Source organism: Helianthus annuus, chromosome 10 (assembly GCF_002127325.2).
Source record: "Helianthus annuus cultivar XRQ/B chromosome 10, HanXRQr2.0-SUNRISE, whole genome shotgun sequence".
Taxonomy (NCBI): Eukaryota; Viridiplantae; Streptophyta; class Magnoliopsida; order Asterales; family Asteraceae; genus Helianthus; species Helianthus annuus.
Genome location: NC_035442.2, coordinates 103,932,148 through 103,952,187, shown reverse-complemented (window position 1 = coordinate 103,952,187; position 20,040 = coordinate 103,932,148). Strand labels below are relative to the sequence as shown.

The following is a 20,040-nucleotide window of genomic DNA, read 5'->3' as shown; positions in this document are numbered from 1 at the left end:
TGAACCACCAGGGCTTGAGCTAATCCCAGTGGTTGAGGACTTCCAGTAGCAGCATCATCCGTTATACTAGATGTGGTCACAAGAGCTCTTTCTCGATTAGGTGTTACGGGCTGGGCAGGAGTCTGTTCTTTATTAATTGTAGTCTTTGTGCAGTTTCGAGCATAGTGTCCTTCCTCATGACAGTTGTAACAACGTAATTTAAAGGGCACTGTAGACGCTCCTGTAAATGAAGCACCCCATCTGTTTTTACCAGTTCTTTTCATAAACCTTGTTGCCCTGAATGCAGCCATAGCCATCTGCCAAGTGATATCCATTTCTTCAACATCATCAGGATGGATCTGATGTAAGTCATCGCCACAACCTTTAGGAGGGTCAATTTTTCCTGCAACAAATGCATTCAAACAGTTTATAACAGAGGCTGCGATATCCAGATTTTCTTTAGACTGTTGTGTAAAGAAAGCAATCATCTCATTTTTCACAGTGGAAGTAGGAGCCACAGAGGATGCATTCACAGCAGAAGCAGAAGCAGCAGTAGAAGGTGATGAAGCAGCTTGTGTAGGAGACCCAGAGTAATAGACATTTGCTAAAGTAGGAGCAGCCTTAGCAGATGCCGCATTGCTAAACATTTGAAATCCTCCTTGAGACAAGAAAGCTGCGTTGTTATTGTTTGACGAAGTAGGAGTAACAGTGAATCCTGCAGCTAGCATGCTGTTCTTATGATTGGTTTCTCTTTGTTTATCATCTAGTTCACATGCTTTGATATGAGAAATCATTTTTGACAAACTGCACCTAGCAAGATCTTTTGTTTTCTTGATCATTGCAACATGATGATCCCAACTTTTTGGTAACGCATTCAAAAGTTGTCTATTTGTCGAAGCTTTTGATGTATGAATTTCTTCCATCTGCATTTGAGTGACCAGTTTGACAAACCTCTGAAGTTGGTTATCAACGGTTTCTCCATAGATATGATTGAAATTGTTGAAACTTTGTCTTAGCAAATTTCTTCGGCTCTCCTTCATGTCCTCATTTCCTTCATAAACATCGATCAAAGATTCCCACAGTTCCTTGGCAGATTTACAGGTACGAAAGCCAATAGCAATATCTGGACCCAATCCCATGGTCAAATAGGACAATGCTCTTTCATCTTCTTCAATTATACTGAATCCTCTTCAGTATATTCACTTTTGGCTTTCTTTACTTTTAAACCCGGTTCAGTAGGACTATCTGTCATTATCTCCCTTGGACCTCTCATAATACTTCTCCAAATTTTAGAATCCTTGACCTTCACATGTTGTTTAAAACACCATTTCCACTCCGGAAAATCATTAGCATCGGTCAACCTTGGAATGCGTGTAGTGGTTCCAACCTTTGAATCCAATTCTTGTTGTTTGTTGAGGGCAGCCAAATCAACATTATTTGTAGACATAATGAATTAATCAATTAATTATTTTAAGTCCAAAAACTCTGTTAACAGTTCAAAGTCCAAGTCCAAATCACGTTGCAAGTGTCGTTGCGAGTCGAGACCACGGTTGCGAGTCGAGACTAAAGGCAGACAACTCGAGACTACAGATGGTTGCGAGTCGAGACTAAAGGTAGACAACTCGAGACCGCAGATGGTTGCGAGTCGAGACCAAAAGCAGACAAGTCGAGACCTTAGTTGATTGCGAGTCGAGACCAAAAGCAAACAACTCGAGACCTTAGTTGATTGCGAGTCGAGACCAAAAGCAGACAAGTCGAGACCACAGATGGTTGTGAGTCGAGACCAAATGTTGACAAGTCGAGACAGCTGGTTGCGAGTCGAGACTTGCAAAACAAATGTGAGATAAATCTGTTGACTCGTAATCCCTGATTTTCAGCACCTTTCAAAAAAATTCAAAGATATCATAATCTTTGAATTTTCTTTGATCACCAAAACTCCGAGAAAACAGCAAACAACTCTCTGAAATTACACAAACCAAAATCAGTAACTTCTTTCGATAATTTCTAAGAACAGTTTGAAGATTGAATGATCCGTAGACAGAACATGCAACCAAAACTGTTATCACTGCAAAACAAACACTATAAAAACTGGATCAGTAGCATAAGATGTCCTTGAATCAGAATGATATCAAAACCGAACCAATATTGGTTTCTTGGCTCTGATACCAATTGTAAAACCCATTAGGATCTCTCAGTGATATCAAACACTAGCTTGTGAGAGTGCGGAAAACAATCACAAGTCGATTCAAGAATAAGAATATAAAAGAAACAATAACGAACAAACACAAACCAGAAAATCTTGCATTCAAAGTTGAACAATGATTAATACAAGACTCCTTGGTGTTTTCGGCTAGACTTCAAGTCGTAATCAGCTGATCAACCTCAACCAAATGGTTGAGGTTTGTTTAAATACTAAACATATGGACTCTTAACCTAGGCCCACTCGAAACCGGCCATACTAGCCCAACCCATACACGTCGACCCAAAATATAAACTAAACAATTACAAAATCAATCCTTTAACTAAGCAATCCTTCATGTATAAACCTCCAGGTTCCAACAAAGGACTTTAGTGAGCATTCTTTCATTCTTTTTATTGCTTTCCTAGTTTAAAAGTCAAATATTGTTTGACTTTCATTTTGACCAGTCTATGGTCAACGCAAAGTTCGGTTGAACTTTGCAACGTGATTGTAATCATGATAGTTATAATCCATAGCGATTATACCTATTGATTACCACGTTAACTAGGTGTAGTGACGAGTTAAAGTTTCGGTCAAAATGTGTTTTAGCACGCATTTTGCAACGGAACTACTATTAGGTATCAAAACACTTTGTAATGATACCAAATCAGTAGGTTAAACATGTTTTAACATGTTTAGCTCGTCACTTTTAGTTAGTGCTTGTTTAGAGTCGTAAGTTAAGCGGTCTAAACCACCGCTTAGACTTTCGAACTCGACCCGTTTGGTCGATCATTAGGAACCGACCAAGCATGGTTAGTGACCATAGTTGCACAGGGAATAACCTTCCGAGGTTATACCTTTTGGTCACCGAGTTTAAGTAGTTGTATGATAGGTGGATTATATGCCTTAGGTAAATTACCAAAATGCCCTTTTCATGCATAATTGGACTTTAAGCATATGTAACCTAACTTTTGTCACCTAAACTGATTATGCAACGTATTTAAACATGTTTAGGAATATAATACTTGTCATAGGACTAGTTAGACGTCTCGAACGCGCGTTTGCGCGCACGACGCGTTAAAGTAGCGTAAGCTACCTTAATGGGTCGCAACGGGTCGAAAGCACTTAGGTTAGGTTTCAATTTAGAATGTAGACTTTGTCAAACCATATCACATGAGTTCCAACACTCTTTTGGTTTACAAGACCTCATTCTTTCCGATCTTCCGATTTAGGCGTCTATTGTTTGACTAGTAATTCGACTATTTGGTGCTGCTTGAGTTTCCTTGGTTTGTGTAACACCCCGAAAATATAAAACATTACATAAGAATTATAGAGCGTATAATAAACAAGAATAAGCTAACTAGGATATATAACCCAGTTAGTTAAGAGTCTTGTAGTAACACACGAATGAGTTAAAAGCCAAAGATATTAACTAAACAAGAATGGAGGGGCCTAGGTTGTCAAAATTGAAACTTAAATTACTAAGTTAGTAAAAATAAAAACAAAATACCCCATTTTGAGTCCCTGGTTCGATCAAAAGGCTGGAGAGGGCGACCCCTACTCTCAAAAACCCTAACCCTCACTAATCTCTCAAATTGAAGGCTCAAACCAAGTTAAAATCGAAATCTGAACATAGAATCGTGATCACCTCGTCAAGGGGATCATAAGTATGTAAAATTAGGTGGTTTTGATTCGATTCAAATCTCTAGCATATGATGAAAATCGAATGTTTAGCTTGATTTTGATGTTGTAATGATGAAAATAGAGGAGATATTATGTCTAGAGACAAACCCTAGGTGAATTCTTGTTAAAGCCTTGCATGCAAATCGTAAGATCCATAATCAGCATTTAGGTGATTAATGTGTAAGTAGAAACTTGATAAACACTAGGATCAAGACTCTTGTTTTAGAGTAAATTGAAATTATGAGATGATCTCTAAAATTATTGATGTTAAAATATGTGTATATTGTCTAATTGAAGTTAGTTTGAGTGATAATTTCAAGTCATGAACTTGGTTTAAATCATGTAGAAATCTGACCCGCTAGGTGTTTGATAAAACGCCTAAAAGAGGGTTAAAATGTCAAAGGTTGGGTAAAAACGCAGATTTGACTATGTTAAGAAATAATGCGTTAAAGCTTATAAAAGGGTTCTAAACTTGTTATGAATTGAACTCTTTAGGCAAGGAATCCAGGACGTCAAGCGGACACGCCGAAGGGGATACCCGTGGAAAAGGTGTGCTTTAAAGGTACGCGGCTTTAGTCTCGTTGAATTATGCTTATTCGTTTGGGTCTAATGTGTAATGGGGTCGTAGTGTAATGGATGCGTTTGATGTGTCTTTAAAGTGGCGAAGTTCACCCGACCATCAAACGGGTCAAAATAAAGGCTTAGAAATTAGGTTGGCTTACTAGTAAAGTGATGGTTTTCACTACGTAGCCAAACGGATTAAATTGTGGCCTTAAAATGAATTGTGAAAGTAACGGCTTGAAAGTCTTATATATCGTTAAGTGCTGGATTACACTACACTTATGAATTCAACAGTGATACTTTAAAGTTGTGAATCCGGGATATTGGATAAAACAAAGAGAAGTAAGTATAATGGTCATTTAAAACGGAATGTTTGAATTCCGAAGAAGTAGTTCTAAGGGAACACAAAGCCGTGAATGGCGCAACTACACTAAGGTTATAAGCCCGGGGATATTGGGTAAGCATGCCAAGTGTATTAAGAAACTAAAAGTGATACAATGCAACCATTGCTAATGGGTTGGATAAATGCAACAAGGAAATCGGGGACAAATCGTTGGCATCTCGGTTTCCATGATGTGAAAATTTCATGGTTAGATCCGTAATTTTATTACGGACACATAGGAAAAAGAATCGGTAAAAACGGACTAGCGAGTAAAAAGTTATGATAGTTTAAAGTTGGAAAATAGTAAATTTCCGGAGCTGGGCAGAAGTGCAGGAAATAGACCTGCAGCTGCTGAAAAACTGGTTCCCCCGCGCCACGCGGAAGATGTCATGTAATCCCCCGCGACATGCGGAAGCCGCCACGACTCACGAAAGATTTAATGAACTCCACCGCGACACGCGGCAGAGTCAAGGCTGGAAAATTATTTCTTTTTTATATTTTCAGACGGGAACTTGTTTATACACCTCATTGTAATGTCAAAACTAACATTTATAAATGGTTTTGACTCTAGGTAATGATGTGGACACTCCGGATGGTGATCAAGCACGCTTTCAAGAACCGAACACCAAATTTTGAAGCTTCCGCGTTAAACTTAACTTTGTCTAAACTATGGTGAAGTTGTAAATGGTTTTGTTAACTATGTTTTGAAATATTTTAAACTAGTCGGTAGGTAACTAGTAGATGATACTTGAAACTTTTACCTTGTTCTTGTGTAGTCTAAGATACTTTATACGTATAATTAAGTATCTTTTATGTTAAAACTTTTAAAAATATAAACGGGCGTTATAAGTTGGTAATCAGAGCTTAAAGTTGTTAACGAAGTGTGTTCGGTTCGAGCTTGATCAAGCATCCGGTAAGAGTTAATTGTTTTAAGTAGAGTTACTTGGTATAAAAAGGAAATGATGAATAGATATGCATGGGAAGAGCGTGTTAACACACTCAAACCCGAAAAGTGCATGAAATAAGAACGGTAAAAACAAGTTATGAACTTGAATAAACCAAAATAAATAAACCATATGCTATAGATGAAATGTTTAACACTCGATATAAACATTTCAGTTTAAAGATGGCGGATGGAGATAATGATGATGCCGTGACGAAAGTCACCGAGCAAATAAGAGAAGTGATTGCTGAAGAGGTAGGAAAAGCAATCGAAAACAGTTTGTCGGGTTTCATCGATAAAATCCAAAACACGGTGTTATCAGTGGTGGATGAAAGAATTAAGAAATTGGAGGATAATGCCAATTTAGCTAAGGAGAAATTGGGAGAGCGTAAGGGTTGCTCGTACAAAGAATTTATGGCATGCAAACCACCACTCTACAACGGAGAAGTGGATCCGATAGTGTGCCAAAGGTGGTTGAGTGATATAGAAGGGGTGTTTGAGAGAACCCACTGCGACATGAATGACTTCGTGGCGTGTGGCACGGGTCAACTGAGAGGTCAAGCAAAAGACTGGTGGGATAATAAGAAAAAGGAAATTGGTAGCGAAGAGGCGAAGGCGATGACATGGGACGAGTTTACGGCACCATTCCTTAAACATCACAGTCCAAAGCGGTTATCAATCGAATCAAAGAAGAATTTATCCAGCTTAGACAGAAGGGCGAATCTATTGATAAGATCACGGGAATCTTTCTGGACAAACTAAGGTTTTGTGATGAATTGGTGACAACCGAAGAACAGAAGGTGTATTATTATTATAATATGCTAAGCGCAGAGTATCGGGAGTTCATGACTCCCTCAAAATACGAAACCCTCACCGAAATCATCAACGCCACTGGGGAAAGGGAGATAGAGCTGAAGAAACAAATTGAGAGGGGTGAAAGAAGGACGCAAGTGGTTAATCCAAGTCCTACGAAAAAAGGCATGCACAAATGACTCATCAAAGAAGCAAGAAGGAAAAAGTAGTTCGCCAAGTTGTAAAGTATGCGGGAAAGGGCGCAAGGGTGAATGTCGGTTTAAGGACAAGTCGTGTGCTATATGTGGGAAGACAGGGCACACGGCTGCGTTGTGCCCGGGAAAAGTGTCGGTGTGTTACAAATGTTATCAGCCGGGTCACAAGAAATCCGAGTGCCCAGAGTTGATCGGAAGGAAAGATGACAAGAATACACATAATGAGGCACCGAGAGCAAAGGCAAGATCCTTCCAGTTAACGGCAGTGCAGGCAAAAATGGAACCCGATGTGGTCTCAGGTATATTTGCTATAAATTCAATCCCCGCGCATGTGTTATTTAATACGGGTGCGAATAAATCCTTTGTTTCACATGGATTTATTCGACATCCTTCTTTTGTACTAACGAAATTGCCTATGCCATTAAAGGTAGAAATAGGTGATAACAAAAATTTCGTTGTGTGTGATATATGTCGAGATTGTAAGATAAGCATTGACGATGAGGAATATTCAATAGACTTGATTCCTATGTCAATGGGGGAATTTCAAGTAGTGGTTGGGATGTACTGGTTATCTCGACACCATGCAAAAGTCGTATGTTTCCGCAAGGAGATAAAATTAACATCTCCAAGTGGAAAATCGGTTACCATATATGGCGAGAAAGGGGGTAATCCTGTTATGTGCTCAACGCTAAAAGCTCACAAACTCATGAGACACGGTTGTAGGGCATTCATGATATATGCAAACGAACCAGACAAAGGATCACTAAAGATTGAAGACGTACCGGTGGTACGCGAATATGCCGACGTATTTCCGGAGGACCTACCGGGAATACCGCCAGAACGGGAGGTAGAGTTCAGAATCGAATTGATTCCGGGCGTGAAACTTGTGGCCAAGGCGCCGTATCGGCTCGCACTTTCAGAATTGCAAGAATTAATGTCTCAAATTCAAGACCTCCTCAACAAAGGGTTTATACGGCCGAGTGTGTCTCCGTGGGGCGCACCGGTGCTATTTGTGAAAAAGAAGGATGGGAGCATGCGCATGTGTATCGATTGCCGGGAGTTGAATAAACTCACGGTGAAAAATCGATATCCGCTCCCAAGGATTGATGACCTATTTGACCAATTGCAAGGCGCAAGTTGGTTCTCCAAAATCGACCTTAGATCAGGATACCATCAGTTAAAAGTCAAGGAGGAAGATGTACCGAAGACGGCTTTTCGTACACGGTACGGACATCATGAGTTCCTTGTGATGTCCTTTGGTTTAACTAATGCGCCCGCGGCTTTCATGGACCTTATGAACCGGGTTTGCAAGCCTATGTTAGACAAGTTAGTGATAGTGTTCATTGACGACATCTTGATATATTCGAAGAATGAAGTAGAACATACAAGTCATTTGCGTGAAGTATTAGAGACGCTCAGAAAAGAGAAATTGTATGCAAAGTTTTCAAAATGTGCCTTCTGGTTATGAGAGGTGCAATTTCTTGGGCACATCATTAGTGCAAACGGAGTATTAGTAGACCCGTCGAAAATAGAAGTCGTGGCAAGATGGAATCCACCGAAGAACCCTTCGGAAGTTAGAAGCTTTTTGGGGCTTGCGGGTTATTATCGGAGATTCATACAGGATTTCTCCAAAATTGCTACGCCATTAACCAAGTTAACCCGTAAGGACGAAAAGTTTATCTGGGGTGAAAATCAAGAAAGGGCGTTCCAAACGCTCAAGGAAAAACTGACCCATGCACCGGTATTGTCATTACCGGACGGAACGGATGATATGGTAGTTTACTCGGATGCATCGCAATCGGGGCTTGGCTGCGTATTGATGCAATGAGGCAAGGCTATAGCCTATGCCTCAAGGCAGCTGAAAACTCATGAAAAGAAATATCCTACGCATGACCTTGAGTTGGCGGCGGTGGTGTTCGCTTTGAAAATATGGAGGCATTATTTGTATGGAGTAAAGTACACTATCTTTACCGACCATAAAAGCTTGAAGTATTTCTTCGATCAAAAGGAATTAAATATGAGGCAGAGGCGGTGGTTGGAAACTATCAAAGACTTTGATTCTGATATACATTACAACCCCGGGAAGGCTAATATAGTGGCGGACACGTTGAGCCGAAAGACAGATTATACACCTATCCGAGTGCGATCGATGCAACTAATTGTGACATCGAGTTTGCTTGACCAAATTCGAAATTCTCAGACTGAAGCAATAAAGGAAGAAAATGTGAAGAAGGAAAGAATAGTTGGGCAGTTAAAAGACTTGGTAGACGGTAACGATGGATTGAAAACTCGATTTGGGAGGATTTGGGTCCCAAACTCATGTGGAGCCAAGGCACTTCTACTTGAAGAGGCCCATAAATCCCATTATTCGATCCAATCCAGGGGCAACAAAAATGTATAAGGATTTAAAGCAAAATTTTTGGTGGCCCGGAATGAAAAGAGATATTGTGAGGTATGTGGAGAAGTGTCTAACTTGTTTACAAGTCAAAGCAGAGCATCAGAAGCCGTACGGTAAATTGCAACCATTGGGCATTCCAGTTTGGAAATGGGAACAAATTATAATGGACTTGCTGACCAAACTGCCCAAAACCAGCCGTGGTTTTGATGCTATATGGGTACTTGTGGATAGATTGACAAAGAGTGCTAACTTCCTTCCGATTCGTGAGACTTATACATCTGAAAAGATGTCAGAAGTGTATACCAATGAAATCGTGGCACGCCATGGGGTGCTGATATCCATTGTGTCCGACAGGGATACTCGGTTTACTTCGGACTTTTGGCGTAGATTCCAAGAACAAATGAGAACTAAACTGTTCATTAGCATTGCGTACCATCCTCAAACGGATGGGCAAAGTGAAAGAACAATATAAACGTTAGAAGATATGTTACGTGCTTGCATTATCGACTTTGGGGGTAGTTGGGATGTCCATCTACCCTTGGTCGAGTTCTCATATAACAATAGCTATCACGCGAGCATCGGAATGGCCTCGTATGAAATGTTATATGGTAGAAAGTGTCGAACCCCGGTATGTTGGGGAGAAGTGGGTCCACGAGGATTAGCACCTACTGATATAATCCGAACTACGAATGAGAAGATCGACTTGGTCCGAACTCATCTAAAGGCGGTCTAGGACCGACAAAAGTCATATGCGGATAAACGAAGGAGGCCGATTGAATTTCAAGTGGGCGATAAAGTAATGTTGAAGGTATCGCCGTGGAAGGGAATAATACGGTTTAGAAAAAGAGGAAAACTGAGCCCAAGATTTATTGGACCATTCGAAATCGTTGAACGAATTGGTAAGGTATCATACCGTCTCGAGCTGCCTGAGGAGTTGAGTGGAATACATAACACATTCCACATGTCGCATCTCCGAAAATGTTTAGCAGACGAAACTACTCGTATCCACTATGATGATATCGAGGTGGATAACAACCTCAACTATGCAGTAAGGCCAATTACTATTTTAGATCGTAAAGTGAAGAGTTTGAGAAACAAAAAGATTAACCAGTGAAAGTCAAATGGGAACATAGGAAGGGTTCGGATACCACCTGGGAGTCCGAGGAGGAGATGCAACGGCTCTACCCTATACTATTTGGTACGTATTTCGGTTTCGGGGACGAAACCCTTTTTAAGGGTGGTAGACTTGTAACACCCCGAAAATATAAAACATTACATAAGAATTATAGAGCGTATAATAAACAAGAATAAGCTAACTAGGATAAATAACCCAGTTAGTTAAGAGTCTTGTAGTAACACACGAATGAGTTAAAAGCCAAAGATATTAACTAAACAAGAATGGAGGGGCCTAGGTTGTCAAAATTGAAACTTAAATTACTAAGTTAGTAAAAATAAAAACAAAATACCCCATTTTTAGTCCCTGGTTCGATCAAAAGGCAGGAGAGGGCGACCCCCACTCTCAAAAACCCTAACCCTCACTAATCTCTCAAATTGAAGGCTCAAACCAAGTTAAAATCGAAATCTGAACATAGAATCGTGATCACCTCGTCAAGGGGATCATAAGGTATGTAAAATTAGGTGGTTTTGATTCGATTCAAATCTCTAGCATATGATGAAAATCGAATGTTTAGCTTGATTTTGATGTTGTAATGATGAAAATAGAGGAGCTATGATGTCTAGAGACAAACCCTAGGTGAATTCTTGTTAAAGCCTTGCATGCAAATCGTAAGATCCACAATCACCATTTTAGGTGATTAATCTGTTAGTAGAAACTTGATAAACACTAGGATCAAGACTTTTGTTTTAGAGTAAATTGAAATTATGAGATGATCTCTAAAATTATTGATGTTAAAATATGTGTATATTGTCTAATTGAAGTTAGTTTGAGTGATAATTTCAAGTCATGAACTTGGTTTAAATCATGTAGAAATCTGGCCCGCTAGGTGTTTGATAAAACGCCTAAAAGAGGGTTAAAATGTTAAAGGTTGGGTAAAAACACAGATTTGACTATGTTAAGAAATAATGCGTTAAATCTTATAAAAGGGTTCTAAACTTGTTATGAATTGAACTCTTTAGGCAAGGAATCCGGGAGGTCAAGCGGACACGCCGGAGGGGATACCCATGGAAAAGGTGTGCTTTAAAGGTACGTGACTTTAGTCTCGTTGAATTATTCTTATTCGTTTGGGTCTAATGTGTAATGGAGTCGTAGTGTAATGGATGTGTTTGATGTGTCTTTAAAGTGGCGAAGTTCACCCGACCATCAAACGGGTCAAAATAAAGGCTTAGAAATTAGGTTGGCTTACTAGTAAAGTGATGGTTTTCACTACGTAGCCAAACGGATTAAATTGTGGCCTTAAAATGAATTGTGAAAGTAACAACTTGAAATTCTTATATATCGTTAAGTGTTGGATTACACTACACTTATGAATTCAGCATTGATACTTTAAAGTTGTGAATCCGGGATATTGGATAAAACAAAGAGAAGTAAGTACAATGGTCATTTAAAACAGAATGTTTGAATTCCGAAGAAGTAAGCCTATAGTTCTAAGGGAACACAAAGCCGTGAATGGCGCAACTACACTAAGGTTATAAGCCCGGGGATATTGGGTAAGCATGCCAAGTGTATTTAGAAACTAAAAGTGATACAATGCAACCATTGCTAATGGGTTGGATAAATGCAACAAGGAAATCGGGGACAAATTGTTGGCATCTTGGTTTCCGTTATTTGAAAATTTCATGGTTAGATCCGTAATTTTATTACGGACACAAAGGAAAAAGAATCGGTAAAAACGGACTAGCGAGTAAAAAGTTATGATAGTTTAAAGTTGGAAAATAGTAAATTTCCGGAGCTGGGCAGAAGTGCAGGAAATAGACCTGCACCTGCTGGAAAACTGGTTCCCCCGCGCCACGCGGAAGATGTCATGTAATCCCCCGCGACACGCGGAAGCCGCCGCGACTCGGGAAAGATTTAATGAACTCCACCGCGACACACAGCAGAGTCAAGGCTGGAAAATTATTTTTTTTTATATTTTCAGATAGGAACTTGTTTATACACCTCATTGTAATGTCAAAACTAACATTTATAAATGGTTTTGACTCTAGGTAATGATGTGGACACTCCGGATGGTGGTCAAGCACGCTTTCAAGAACCGAACACCAAATTTTGAAGCTTCCGCGTTAAACTTAACTTTGTCTAAACTATGGTGAAGTTGTAAATGGTTTTGTTAACTATGTTTTGAAATGTTTTAAACTAGTCGATAGGTAACTAGTAAATGATACTTGAAACTTTTACCTTGTTCTTGTGTAGTCTAAGATACTTTATACGTATAATTAAGTATCTTTTATGTTAAAACTTTTAAAAATATAAACGGGCGTTACAGTTTGATTGAGCTTGTTGAGTTCTATTGATTGAGGATACTTTGCACTTCGATGTGAGTATATAGTTCCCCTATTTTACTGTTTTCAATTGTTTTGGGGTGATTCATATGTATAAAACGATTTCAAGATTTAAACGATGATTTCAAAAACGATTAAGATGGTTTATACAAAACTAATAACGATTTCAATAATGTGAACGAACTTGTTGGTTGTAATTACATAACGAATGGCATTCATTAGCTTTGTCCGAGCCGACCAGTATTAGGTTATGGTACCACAGGATCTGACAAATCCCGTTATCAGACTACACCCATGGTTATGTGTGGGGGTTATGTAGGTAGCGACCGAATCTGTGATTGTTAACTTACCCTTTGGTGGTTTGTTAATACGAGAAACGAGGTAGACGAGTCACGAAGGTTTGAATGTTATTAGCGAGACGACCAAAAGTAGTTTCACTATTAAAACAAATACGATTTTGGGACGAGTTAAACGATTTGAGACGACTTAAACGAGATAAACGATTTGGATAAACGATTGGTTTTGGGTAGTGATTAGATAATGGGACGGGTGTAGTATGATAGAATCATGGTAGATACGCCGCTGGTACATCTTATATATAAGTGCTTCTATCATATTACATTGTGTGTCATTATTTAGTTCACTGGGGAAACGATTTTGAAACAATGTCACACAACGAGGTTTTCGAAACGATATAAACCATACGAGTTTTATTAACAAGTTTTTACGAGATGTTTACGAGTTGTTTTACTAAAACAAATGTTTTTGGGTTAAGAATCATGGCTACGAAATTTTATATACTATAACCATCTTGATTTGAGTTGGTTAAATTATGTTGCAATACACTTTTAAAAAAAAACAAGGTTTGTACTTTTGACTCTTGTAGTCTAACGAAGTACTGCAACATATAAACGAGCCATGATTCCGATACTCTTATAAAACCTATGTACTCGCCAGCATTTCTTTGCTGACTTTATTTTTACATATGTTTCAGGTGGTATTGCTTGATGTTGCTTGCTAGGAAGCTTGTGTCACATAGGGCCTGGACGAGGCCTTAGTGACTTAAAAGCAGTTATAAACAATGTGTAGTTTGTTTGATTTGGTCTAAAGACAATGTACATTGCATAAATTTCAATAAAACGAAACTTTTAACTACCATGGTTGTGAAACGATGATTCTGTTACAACACTCCTCGTCGTTTCCGCCACGTTTTGTTGTTTTACGTGGTCGGGTGTGACACAACATCTTCATTATTTAATCAATTCACTCCTTCCATTTTCTAAACAAATTTGTAAAGAACAAGAAGAGGTGTTAATCATAAATAGTTTTTAATATAAAAAAATTTCTCAAGCCCGGGAGGCAATCCCGGGTGATAACCTAGTATATATATATATATATATATAGAGTAGGGATCCTACGTAAAGTTTTTTTTTTCCTAGAAAGTCTAGGAAGCGATCTGGGCCATCCAATGGGTGTGTTTAATGGTTGAGATCATCTTGGTGGCATTTTGGTAATATGTGTTTCTTAAAAATACGATTATTTAATTAATCAGTGGTAGATATGTCATTTAGCTTGTTTTAAATATGGAAATAACTGTCATTCCATAAACCACCCCACATTTCTTGCGATTTTCTCTCTCTCTCTCTCTCTCTCTCCCTTTCTCTCTCTTCCTTCTATCCTTCATGAAGAAACACATCAAGAAAACACATCGTGACAAATGTCACACATCGTACCAGCATGAATGGTAAAACACAGCGTCAAGAAATCCTCCAGCATTACCTGCATGTATGCTAAAAAACAACGGTATTAATTTGCTTACTGTTAAAACACAATGTCAAGAAATCCTCCAGCATTACCAACATGGATGGTAAAACACGGCGTCAAGAAATCCTCCAGCATTACCAACATGAATGCTAAAACACAACGGTATTAATTTGCTTGCTGTTAAAATACAATATCAAGAAATCCTCCATCATTACCAGCATGGATGGTAAAATACAACATCAAGAAATCCTCCAGCATTACCAACATGAATGCTAAAACACAACTGTATTAATCTGCTTGCTGTTAAAACACAATGTCAAGAAATCCTCCAGCATTACCAACATGAATGCTAAAACACAACTGTATTAATCTGCTTGCTGTTAAAACACAATGTCAAGAAATCCTCCAGCATTACCAGCATGAATGGTAAAACACATCGTCAAGAAATCCTCCAGCATTACCTGCATGAATGCTAAAACACAACGGTATTAATCTGCTTGCTGTTAAACACAATGTCAAGAAATCATCCAGCGTTACCAGCATGAATGCTTACTGTTAAAACACAATGTTAAGAAATCCTCCATCATTACCAGCATGAATGATAAAACACAGCGTCAAGAAATCCTCCATCATTACCCTTCCGTCGTCATCTCCGACTCTCTTCGACACCCTCTGTCTTCAACCCCCACCTCCATCATCGTCTCCGGCTGTCACCCATCATAATCACCATCTTCATCTCCGTTCAACCATCTCCGTCTGTTAACTTCCGACGACAACCACCTTCACCGTGAACTGAAATTAAGGTTTTCAGTTTGTGACGTAGAAGAAGACGAACATGATTCGTCTTTTGTTCCGTTCACATCTTACTATGTTTCGAAACCACCATTCAGAAAATCATGGAGAAACAGTTTCCATAATCTTATTCATTTTTAGTTAATGAGAGATAAAATTCCAAAAATAAAATTAAATAAAATGCCAAATTACACAAGTGCCCTTTTAGTTAAAATCCCTCCATGGCACGTGTGACATTCTTATTGCTTCCTAGACTTTCTAGGAAATACCCACTTTCTACCCAACTCCTCCTATATATATATATATATATATATATATATATATATATATATATATATATATATATATATATATATGATAAGGATCATTACAGAACATTTATTATTGCGGGAACAAAAAGAGCAACTCTAAATTACTAAATTCTGGGATTTAAGGTTCATTTCTTAAATTTTATGTTTCTTACATTCATATCTATATTATTGATGTGTGTAAAATGCAACATATAAATTACATCAAATAAGGCATAAAACTAACCCTTTTTTGTACTAACGTTGGAAAAAGTGTATTTTTGTCTTTCTTTTGAATTTACAGGATCAAATGAGCTTAAACGAACAAAAGGAACAAATATACAGCCAAAACCAACATAAATACAAAGAAAAGGAAGAAACGTGGCATGCCTGTAACAACTCTCACTAAAATTAATGCTTCGGGTGGTAATTAGCTATTAAGAAAACCCTAATTGAGAAACCCAAGCAATTCTACACCAACCCTAAAATTTTCGAAACAATCGGAATCAGGATCAGGGCCCCTAAAACTCAGGGGGGGTTAAACCCTAATCGGTATTATCCTCTAAATTCGTTGTCTGAATTGAATTAAACAAAACTGTCAACTCACCCAAGCTACTGGACACGAAACCTACCCTACCCTAAATTGGCATCCCAGGCGATACGCGGGAGGTTCCTCGAATTCTTCCGCGACACGCGGGAGATGCAAATTTTCAGTATAAATAGAGGGCCTTGGGACTTGAATCTGGAAGTTGAAACGTCGGCCAAACGCTTTCTGTACGACGAGTTATCACACATATACTACAAATAAACACACACACTACTTTCGAATTGCTGCCGCAAAACAGGGTAATCACTCGATCGCTATTACGATTCATTTTCCGAGATCAATATATCCAATGAATGTTTAAGTGCCGCCAACATTGGGTTATACTTTGTCATTCGTCGTTAAATCGATGAATGTTTAAGTATTGCACTTTGTCGTTCGTTGTGAGAATTTGATTTCGTGAGTTATCGTGACTGCTGTATTGATCACTAACCCGGTTTTGTGTGCATTATTATTGAAATTAGGTTAACCAGGCTAAATCATATTCTGTCCGTGTTAAATCTGCAATGTGAGTCATTCTCTTTTTATCAACTGTTTTACAATACTCCAAATTATTTTTCAGAATTATAATTACAGTGATTAAGTTTATGTAATCACCAAATTACAGCCAGTATGTGGGGTATTGTGCACATTACTACAGTTTTAATCACATTAGGTGGGCGAACCTAAAATTAAGTGATATACGTCATTCATTGGGGTAGCCAATGGTGATATGACCACAGTCACAGATCCGGTCGAGTGACAAATACTGTGGGTAGTTGGTAGATAATAAACATATGTAAAAACTCTTAATACTATTAATTATAACAAATGTGTCATTTTCAGTAAACTGAATGATTCACTCAGTATTTCTCCGCTGACAAAACCTTTTTCAAACATGTTTCAGGTGATCTACTGTAATTCAGGAAAAGTGCCGGAGAGCATTTCAAGCTTACAATAGTGGCTCAGTATAAAACAAAGAAATATGTTTTGAAATAATGATTTATCAGAAAAATCTTATTATTGTAAATTATCGGGGTTTTATCCCGAATTGTGAAATAAAATAATCGGGAAAAGTTTTTAGCTTTAAAACGATCCTGATGTTAAAATTCCGCTGCTAAAATCACATAAATAAATATCACGTGATTTCTGTCCCGCGGCTTCTGAAACGGGTAAAACCGGGTCGGGGGCCGTGACAGAAATAAGGTGGTATCAGAGCCACTGAGTTAAGCTAATTAAGTATTTAAAAGATACTTAATTTTTCCTGATTACTATTATGTGATTATGTGTTTTATTAAACTGACTATTTGTTAAGTTACAGTATGGGTAAGCAAAAGTTGCAAGATATCTATCTTAAATTAGATAGGTCAGTCTACGAAGAGGGAAGTTCATCCAAAACTAAATTTTCAAAGCTCCCTACAATTCCTGAAGAAGGAATATTTGTGCGAAAAGCACAATATGAGAAACCGCTTTCTCCTAGAAAAAGGAGTATGATTATTAAGAAAAGTAAAGAGCAAATTCGAGAAAAGAGGATTAAAAGGGAAACCCAGGAAATACTCAATAAATCACCTTGGGAAGACAGGCTAGATGAGAAATGGGCAAATTTGTATATGCTAGCCACAGTAGCAGAACATGCAGATCTTTAAAAACCCTAAGGTCTAGTAATAGTACTTCCCAGTAAATAATTTGTAACATCCCATAATTTATAAAATAGGATGTCTCAACATTTACAAGCATTATACAATAAGTTGTGCTAATTGTATTAAAAATCTAAAGAAAGTTTATAAAAATTATGGAATGGGTTATAAGGGTTCTTAAACCAAAATTGAGGGTAGATTGTGTAACATTTTAATAACATGTAAAATAAGATTAATTAGTAAAAATTAAAACCCAGAATGTTCTGGGTGTTGGTCGCGACCAGAGAAGGGGGAAAGGGGAAGAACCCTAGCTTGCTCAATTAACTACAAATTCAGTACAATTATGGAGGATTCATGTTACAAATCGAATGCTAATGTCTAAATACTCACTAATCTCAGTGTTTTGAGCATAAGGTAAGATGAAATCTCATATTTTCATGTATGATGATGAACTAGGGTTTACACCAATTCGTGATTTAGTATGAAATCAGATTGCATGTGAGTTAGAATCATCATGTAGAAGGTATATTGGGCATGAATTCGAATTACTAAAGATTTTGGGAAAAACCCACTTGTTCTAGCATGATAGTGAATAGATTGTTGATTAGTTGAGTAAATCTTCAAATAAGAATTGTATGAATGATAGAGTATTGGTAGATTATATTGTGTAGAATGAATAATTGGACATGATTGGTTGATTATGTGAAAAGTGATGTATTCTAGTGAATTTATGCATAGGATACATGTACACAAGGCTTGATAAGTAGTACGCATGTTAGGTGTTTGATTAAATGCCTCAATGAAATCTAAGTAGTCTTGAATAAATCATGAGCTAATGGTTTTGATATGTTGAAAGTTAATGCATTGTTAATTGTTATATGAGTGACATTGAATGCTTGAAAGTATGATTATGATTGTAAGAATGATGATCTAAATAAGAACGAATTCATGTAGGATCGAAAGAAGAAGGAGCTAGTTCCGGATCACAAACAAAGTCACAAGATCGAGGTAAGTTCGTTACTTACATGTTTAGTTGTGAGTTTATTGATATTATTTCCGTTGATAATTGTTATTCTATTAAGGTAGATATTTCGTATGAGAATATGAAAGTAGGAATCCGTATCGGTCCATAGTGATTGGGTCGGTTCGGATACGGATAAAAAGGAATTTAATGGAAGTCTCCTCCTTGATTCGTACTAAACGGGTTATTGGAAATGAATGGAAAATAATTGTGTTTACTTGACTAGAATGAATTGGAATGAAATAGAACGTTTGGTAAGATATCTTGTAAATCCGTGAATATGTATTGTGATAGTATGAATACGCTAATATGTTTGTTGAATGAATGTAGGTAAAGCACCCGTATGATGGTCGTTGCGTCGCTTGGATACGAACACACCTTGAACACCCGTGATGCGCTTCCGCACTTTTGTAGTTGCCTTATTAGTTTAAGACTCTTGTTTAAGTTAGTAGTGTTGAAGTTTTAAATTAACTAGTTGTTTGTGAATGTTAAATATCTTAAACATGATGTTTTGAATCGGTAGTTTAAATGTCAAAAACTTTCTTATGTTTTTGAAGATGTCGTCATTTTGAGTTTTGATATATTATAAACAGGGAAGTTGTTCAAAAAGCGAACGGGTCATGCCCAAATTTTAAATTTTTAAGTGATTAAACTATGTGTTGTTTTTTCAATAATTTCAAGCATGAAATAGGGGGTGTTACAAGTTGGTATCAGAGCCTAGGTTTGAGGGATTCGAACACATTGTAGTGCCCGAACTCAAACCGAAAGCTCGCAAGGATGGGTGTGTTCGCTCCGAGACGCAAATAGAGGTAAAACTCTTAAGAAAGCTTTATAGTAATTAATGTTACAAGTTATAAAGTGTTAGAAAGAAGTTTTGAATGTAGTAATAGTGACAAATGGTGCATTAGAATACTTGGGGGTTAGTAGAATTGAAACCGTGTGCGAGAACGGTTCGGAAGGGTCAAAAACATGAGTTTTGGGGTGTATTTCGCTGGGCGCTACCGTAGCTTACGGTGGCCACCGTAAGCTACGGTAGGTACTGGGCAAAAACAATGCTGCCGTAAGACAGGAGAGGAGCACCGTAAAGCATAACTCAGCATCGTAAGCTACGGTGCTCACCGTAGCTTACGGTGACTATCAAAATTGCTGAAATTCTTTTATGTTGTTTGTTTGATTATGGGGATTGATTTAATTAGTTCCTAAGACCCCGTAATCCTTTGTTAAGGTCATTTTACACCAAGAAAGTTGAAAGACGTTAATTAATAAGAAAGAAAGTACGACTTGATATAAGAATGGTTTAACAACACGGCATTATCATCAATGATGATGACGTTTAAAGTATGAATTACAAATAGAATGAAGTATATG

General features: G+C 37.9%; 1 long non-coding RNA gene across 1 annotated transcript; it reads left to right on the top strand.

Moving 5' to 3' along the window:
• The first annotated feature begins 17,922 nt into the window (after positions 1–17,922).
• On the top strand, positions 17,923–19,251 carry LOC110881607. Its single transcript, XR_002559816.2, has 3 exons — positions 17,923–18,065; positions 18,606–18,659; positions 19,003–19,251. It is a non-coding gene; the product is annotated as an uncharacterized LOC110881607 (long non-coding RNA).
• The last annotated feature ends 789 nt before the right edge of the window (positions 19,252–20,040 follow it).